We start from the raw sequence: 8,675 nt of genomic DNA, 5'->3' as shown, positions 1-8,675 counted from the left end.
CAATCATACAAGTAGTATTCAGAGAGAAGCCACCGATTCAAAATAAAAGCTGTTCAGGTAGAGCCAAGTGCCATCAACATACGTGTGAAATCTTGATTTGTAGATCACCTTGGAGTAAATGATTAAAACAACAGTAAAGGACGTAAAACGCTGGGCACCAGTCGTATTGCACTGCTCAAAAATTACACTGGATAGTATGCATATTTGAATCAAGTGTAAAATAATCTTTGCAAAATACGGGTGTGGAAGTCTTTAGATTTTGTTTCAGATTTTATTTGTAATTATCAAAGCCGCTTCAACAATTCTGTCGTGCTCTAGTTGTGCCAGTAAATCATTCATGAGATTTTTAGAATATGCACATCAGACACAGTTGCTCAGATTTTGGCATAAAAGGTTAACTACATCTCCAGGAAACTATACTGTAGACAGCTCAGATGATGAACAGGACTTGAAACTTAAATTAGAACATATCAAACATTAACTAACGTTGGTTTTGCCATCGTAATTATTTTGAATTTTAATTAATTTGCAGCTGAAGGCCGTGTCCCGCTAAAGAGGAGTAGCTGGTTGTCCTGCATCGCGCTGCTGCAGTGAGTCTTAGTCTACTAGTATTGGAACTAGAATATTTTCTCTATTGCGTTCCAATGGGCAGTAGTACCCTGGATCTGAAAGTGTGTAATTAGCCGTCCAGCCGACTTAAATTTCTGCAGGATAAGAGCAGGACAGCCGTCTTCTCTGCGTTAATCTCGGCCGTGGATAAGATCAGGATGTAAAATTCATAAGGACGCATTTCGTCAGTCAAAAGGACAATACTTTGCTGAGTCCGTTGTTTGTAAAGATTTCACAAATTTTGTTGTTTCTCATAGTATACGTATGGAGGTGTAGCATTATCTTCTACCTCAAAGACTGACACATAACTCCAATTGTTCATCGATGAAACTCATGCTTAATTTTGTTGCTTTACCTCCTTCTCATGTTCAATTACTAGAAGGTCGAGTCGATCAGCTTTTAAAAAATGACAGTAACTAACGGGATGCACTCATTTGTAGTATATTCAGATTAGTACTTACAGAATGAGCAAAGTCAAAATTGTAATGTTGCATATCCCTATTTAGATGGGCAATTTATGTGGAGAGTGAATTATTTGTTATAACAGGTAGCTCATTTTACTTGCTAATGAGCCCCAACTAACCTGCACATTCTTTGACGCTATGGGCAAATGACATGGTTAATTCACCCAATCTGCAAATCTCTGGACTCTGCGAGGAAATCTACGTCGACATGTGGAGAACGCGCAAATTACACGCAGATACTCGCCCGAGGAATAGGAACTAATTTCCTGATACTGTGAGGCAACGGTGCTCACTACTGAACTACTGAGTCCCCGTGCCATGAGTCGAGGCTAAAATATTTGAGGCCACACTGCACCGGGGACCCGAGTTGGATTCCTGGCTCAGACGAGCGTCTGTTTGGAGTTTGTAAGCCTCCCGGTGTCTATGAGCATTTACATGCTATCTAAAAATCTGCACGTTAGGTAGATTGGCCATGAAGAAAACTTTCGTGTCGTGTTCAGGTTAGATTGGTTAGCAATATTTAAAAGTAAAATACTGTTTGGTGTCAGGGTGTGGGTGGATTTGGATGGAATGTTCTCCAGGTTCGTGCAGACTCAATGGGATCAATGGTTAGCAATGCGAACTCAGAGGACCAGGGAACTGGTTTTGATTCCAGATTGGGTGACAAACTGTGTGGAGTTTCTGCGTTGTAATATGTCTGCGTGACTTTCCTCCAATGCTCTGGCCCAAGAGAAATTTTTGGCTGATATTCGTATTTCATAGTTTTTCCCAATCTGCTACCATTACTTGATGCTTGCTCACAGTGATGCATTTACTTCCATTCCACTGAGGATTTCTCGTTGCCACTTACTCTTACTCTTCCGTTCTCTTACTCCTATCTACTTGGAAGAACGTAGTAATGTCTTCTAAGTTGCTGCAGATGATTTCACACATAATGGTCGCTGTCTGTTTTGGCCAAATCTTTTTAATGAAATTGTTCATTGTGTTGACAGACATGTCCGTCTCTTTGCAAACACCTAAAAGTAATCAGGAATACTTATGAGTTACAATAGTTCCAAGATGTGTAAAAACGTTATGGATATTATTGCGAGTTTTCTGTCGTTATATCTGGTTATGTAATTCTTTCTATCTTGAATGAAGTGGTGTAACATTTTCAGCAATGTATTTGGTGATCTTTCCGCCAATTTGGAGCTTCTGGAATAAAATATGAAGTGACAGTTTCCAAGCTGATGTTGCAAATGTTCATCGATTAAACTAACTGTAATTGTTCGGTTTTTGGCTTTATGGCCTATGTGAGCTCGACCAAGTGCGAATTCTTTAAATTGACTGAAAGTTTCACCCATTCCAGTAACGAAATGAAGCTGTCTGAACCAACCAATCCAAAAAAGTGAATACACAGCATCACATCTGTAGATTTCGTGCATCCTTCGGCACATGTTTCTTATCTCATTGCAACAGTGAGACATGTTTGGAAATGTACTGTAGGAACTCTTCTGTTACTTGGTTCTCAGGAGAAAAAAGGCTGTCAAAACAATTAAAATGCATCCAACATGTTTTAAAGTGAGGATCACGAGGAAATATTTATTATTAGGTACACAAACTTTATTTAATTACGATGGATATTCAGAGTGCTAATCTTAACGCCAAGAAGATCAGATGGAGCAACAGAGGTAGATTATTAGCTCTTCCAGTCTGCTCCGTTTATTCAATGTAGCCATTGTTGATTCTCAACTGCATTTTCTTGCCATTTTCCATTCCATTACTGATCGAAACGTCTATCAATTCCAAATACCTGACATCACAAGATTCATTACAAATTAAATTTCAACGTCTGTCTTCTCTTCTCCCTGTCCTCGGCTCCTGTAGTGTGAACGCTTCATACCACGTTAAAAAATATTTCACCAGATTCTTCCAATAATCTCCGATTTGTAAACCATATTTGAATGCCCATACACTCCCTGTTGTATCCACATCACTTGTTGTGTATTTCCTTCATCGACTACGCGATTCTTGTCGAGATTAACTTCAACTTTGAAATGTTATTGATGGTGCTTAATCACCTTCAAAGCTGCCCCATTATTGTTTTTCTATGGAAATTTCGCCAACTTCTTCTCGAAAATCACAAATCTGCACTCCTTGGATTTGAGACTATTGCATCTTTGATATCTTAGAACTGGTGACAGATGTGTCTGAAAATATATTTTGGCTTCACACTCGAATTAATATTATCTGCGAGACTGTGATCTTATTTCCAAATAGGCCTGAAGGATTTAAACACATTCCTTGCAATTATAAGTGGGTGAGCGAAAGGTAACGAATGGAACAAAATGGGAATTCTTAATTTATAAATAAAATAAACTGTTCTTGAACTGGGCAAAGAAAATTTGCTTGAGAGTTCAGGAGCAGATTCTGTGTTGTTAAAATAGATTATCGAGGAGACACTACATTGCTGGCTGTATCCAAAACCAAACAATAACCATGGAGGAAAGAATGGAGCAAATTTGTTTTAACTTACAAAAGTAAGACTCAGAAGTATATGGTTCCTACTCTTCCCATACTTTCTTTCTCATTAGCTCTCTCTCTCTTTCGTTCTCTCTCTCGCTCTCCTTCTCGCTCACACTGTCTCTTTTGCACACCAGCGCCGTTTTTCCTTTCGATCTCCAGTTTTCACTGATTCCCCCTGCCTCTCTCCACCTTTTTCTCATTGCTTGCCATCCTTTAAACCATACCTAGACTTTTCACCCACCCTCTCAGTACCCATCCACGATCAATAGCCTCTCGCTCTGTCAGTCTATCGCTTTCTCCCTCATGCCCTTTCCGTATTAAACAAACACACTATTTTAGAGCTGACAGTACATTCCGTCCAAATATCTATGTGTGGTATGTATTGCAATGTGGCAGCGGGAAGTGCTCGTGAATAGAATGTTTTTTCAGCTCATACAGGATTGCACACGCACACCAGCTCGCCACTTCTTTTAATTTGGAAGAAACACATTAAATGCAAACGAGCTTACAGGCCTCCTCCGGAATATTCAGGACCCCCTCCCACCCTGCCCCACCATTGCCAAAAAAATTGTAAAGAATGAGGGCTCTTGTTGTGGAGTGCCAGTGTTCATGCCTTTGAATCGGGAGGCTCAGAGGCCAAGTCCAATTTGCTCAAGGGGCTTGTCATAATATCTGTGCACAGTTCAATGAGGAAATGCCTACAACAATGTGAAGAGGTATCTCGAAACCAGCAGATCCGAGTTGAAGTTCCACCCGCTCCAGAGGAGCAGATTAGCATCTTTGAACAGCTTGAGTGAATAAGTTGAAATGAATGTGTGAAGTGTCTTGCGGCACAAAAGCTGTGGGTTCAAATAGAATCAATTCCTCGTTTCAAATTCCACCTGCTGGTGTTTAATCATATCTCTGTAGATTTAAATTAACGTTGGTACCTCTGAACCAGAATGCTCGGGTGTAAAAAATAATTCTTTTGGATGTGGGCAATAACATAACTGAACAGGTTGATTCGAAAACATAGAAAAAAAGATAGTTAGAGACCTTGCAGTACAGTGATAGTGGGAGAAAGTGAGGACAGCAGATGCTGGAGAGAAGAGCCGAAAAGTGTGTTGCTGGAAAAGCGCAGCAGTTCAGACAGCATCCAAGGAACAGGAGAATCGACATTTCGGGCATAAGCCCGAAAACGTTTTGGAAATAACCCCAGGATTCCTGAAGAAGGGCTTATGCCCGAAAAGTCGATTCGCCTGCTCCAAGGATGCTGCCTGACCTGATGCACTTTTCCAGCAACACATTTTTTGGTACAATGGCAATGTCCCCATCTCTGGGCTGTTGAGGCCTGAGTTCAGCCCTGTCTGCTCCAGAGTTGTGTGATATCATCTCTGAAACTAAGCAGATAAAACAATGCAAAGCGGTATTGCTAGAGGGGAAAACAAAACTGTTCAGTTGTCTCAAAGAGCACTTTCAGTTGGGAATGGTACTAATTGTGATGACTCTGCGGGCTGCAGTGCTCATTTACCGGCCTTGAGCGTTGTCAATGACCTTTTTATTAACGACAGTCTGTTTGAGGATCCGAGATTCATGCTGGGATATTTACTGTTCGAAATGCGTTAATGATTGAATGTGAACAAAGAAGCACTAATTGGCATGTTTTTGGATGACTCGACAATTGCTGATGTCGTTGGTGGTGAGCATAACTGTCTCAGAGCAGAGTCTAATATTGATAATCTGGGAAATTGGGTAGAACAGTGACAGATGAAATTTAATTCAGTGTAATGGGACGTGATGCATTTTGGTAGATTGAAAAATGATAAGACAATTATCACAAATCATGCAACCCGAGGTAATACTGAGGAACACAGGGAGCTTGGTATATACGTCTATAGATCACTGAAGTTGCATGGACATTTGCAGTGGTAAACAAGGCATATGGGACGCGTGCCTTCAGAGGCCAAGGCGTAGAACAATAGGAGAAAGTAAGTCTTGTTACAGCTTTAGAAGTGAAATTTGTTAGATCAGAAATAGAATATTGTGTTCAGTTCTGGTTGGCACACAGCAAAAAGGATCTCAAAACAGTTGACAGGAGGTGGACGAGATTCACCAGGATGTTAGTTGGCAGGAAAGTCATGAGGAGAGACTGGACAGGCACGGCTTGTCTGCGGGAGAGCAATTTGATGGCACTCTGAGGCAGAAGTGCTAACCACTGAGCCACCGTGCTGCCCCAACATGTGAAATTGTAAGAGTTTATTTTCTCTATGGTTCGCATACTTAACACCATATGGCATGAATGCAAAATAACGAGTAAGCGCCTTGAAGTTGTTCTGAGATAAATGTCTTCTACCCAGAGGGTGTCGGAGTATGTAATATTTGCCTGAGAGGGAGGTGGATGCAGTCTCATAACATTTAAGAAGCATCTTGATGAGTAATTATCATTCCAAGGCACAGAAGGCTGTGCAACAAGTGCAGTTCAAAGGGATTAGTGCAGTTTGGTGTTTGTCTAGTCTCAGCACTAACCATTTTAATACCTTAAAGGTAAATATAACGCGTTGCATTCCAGAGGCAATTCGGTAGGTAGACCTACCAAAATTAAAATACAACACAAACTTTATTCATTCACTGTCGTTGAAATGCAACAAAATAAAGACGGAATTGCTTTATAACAGAACAATAGCAAACTTAACAGAATAATAAATATAGTAAGCATTGCCAATTGATTTTTTCATTATACTGACGTCTTTGGTGATTACGCAGAAACATGACAAGAGATTCGCTGTGCATTGTTTTCTGAATGGCAATGCATCGGCCAATCACGGTTGAATTGCCAAGCAGTCAGCACACTTTTCACACCAATACATGAGCAGTCTATGGCTGTTGGGATCAGACACTACATAAAAGATATTTATTGTGTCGGCATATTTAACTAATCTATCTTCTTGCTGGATAGTACAAGAATAAGCTAGCAGTAGTTTTAACTATACATCGGCCATTCTGGAGTGAAATTGGAAACAGTTATGACACACACTGTGCTATTAACTCTCAAAAGCTAATGGTTACTGGCACGTTAAGCTTTCCCAATGAGGTAGATAGATATGTGTTAACAACGGTGTCAACGTTTTTAAACTTTTCTGCCAGGCATTATTTGCGATCTAAATGTACAGAATTACTGTCAATGCAATCTGATATGCCTCCTCCTGTTCCTCAGACATGCAATAGCTAGCGTTACTTTTGATTAGTGGTGCTGGAAGAGCACAGCAGTTCAGGCAGCATCCGAGGAGATTTTGCTGCTCCTCGGATGCTTCCTGAGCAGCTGTGCTCTTCCAGCACCATTAATCCAGAATCTGGTTTCCAGCATCTGCAGTCATTGTTTTTACCTAATAGCTAGCGTTAGTCTCTAGGTGGAGTAAAATACAGTGACATAAACCCATTCTCCTTTACAGAAGTGCACCATGACAACAAAGTATAAACTGATTTCTGATCATGTTGCATAGTGTAACTTTCTGTCGAAATTCCATTAAATGCGGCTTTCTTTCAAAGTAAGGAAAGGTCGTGGCTGTGGGTTATCTACTGAGATTTAAAAAAACTGAACAATTTCAACTGAGTTGCACTTTTGTATTACTCAATTGAAATCGCTAGTTTGACTGTGATAATTGGGGGAAGAAATCGTAGATGGCAAATTTGCTGACAGATTTTCGTCTGTCATCTATAATTAATGAAGTGCAGTTTGGTGAAACTGGGCAAAGATTCTCATAATCTGACCATCACACCAATCAGGGACATCGTATGGAAGATTCAACTTCATTGTTTCTTGAATTTATTTGCATTGTTTTCATGCTATTGAAATTAATGTTATCCATTCGGTTGTTTTGCACGTGTATTACTGGGCTATGTAAGGTGTTAACATCACTTCTCTGAAGCCCAATATTATGTCACTTATGCCCATTTTCCGCTAAAATATGGTAGGCAGTAAAGCCAATTCATGTGTAATGTTGACGACTTTGTTTGCATGAAGTATAATGGACGATCACTTTGACCTGTTCCAATAGAGTTGATGATGCTTGAATGAATACATCACCAATAACTATTGAAAATCATTGACTCAAATTTGATTTGGTAGGCTGATACCACTTCAATCTCTTAATGTTTCGATACAAGAGCTGTTGAACCATTTACAATGCTCAGGAAATGCATGAAATGAAGATATTGTTGCAAACGTTATTATGTTGGAAACAGCTGACATGAGGCCTGCCTTGAAACCAGACTTAAGGCAGTAAGGAATTTCATACAGAATGAGCTACTTAATACTGTCAAGAAATCTTTGGACTCTCAGCTTTCTGATCATGGCAAGATATGCCACCGAAAATTCACGATTTGTCTAAGGCAACTGAAGACTGACAATGTGGCTAATTGCAGTAACACTGTGGGGTGAAATCTCATATGATTGTTCACAAGACATTGTAAAAACACTTTTAAATATCATCTCGGGAGCATTGCTTTCTCAGTCAGGCCAAATTTATTGATCAGAATTTTCAGCTTTGGGAAGGCAGGAATTACCCACTGCAGAATATACAATCTCTGTGTTCTCCCATTGATAAACACAATCGCACTCATACAATATAAAATAATTCATTAAACACAATGCATAATATTCAGTCGAACGTGTGGTGTTGGAAAATGACTGTAGGTCAGGCAGCAGCTGAGAAGCAGGAGGATTAAGTTTTCGGGCAAACGCTCTTCAACAGTTTTTGGGCTGTGAGCCGATGGGGTGGAGAGATAGATGGGAGGGAGATGGGCTGGGCGAACTGTAGCTGAGAGTGTGATAGATAGACGAACATGGGGGTAATGGTGATAGGTCAGAGAGGAGGGCAGACAGGTCAGACCAGTTAAAGGTAAAAATAATGACTGCAGATGCTGGAAACCAGATTCTGGATTAGTGGTGCTGGAAGACCACAGCAGTTCAGGCAGCATCCAAGGAGCTTCTAAATCGACGTTTCGGGCAAAAACCCTTCATCAAGAATAAAGGCAGTGAGCCTGAAGCGTGGAGAGATAAGCTAGAGGAGGGTGGGGATGGGGAGAAAGTCGCATAGAGTACAATGGGTGAGTGGGGGA

The sequence above is a fragment of the Chiloscyllium punctatum genome, chromosome 36 (genome assembly GCF_047496795.1).
Source record: "Chiloscyllium punctatum isolate Juve2018m chromosome 36, sChiPun1.3, whole genome shotgun sequence".
Taxonomy (NCBI): domain Eukaryota; kingdom Metazoa; phylum Chordata; class Chondrichthyes; order Orectolobiformes; family Hemiscylliidae; genus Chiloscyllium; species Chiloscyllium punctatum.
This window is presented reverse-complemented; position numbering follows the sequence as displayed.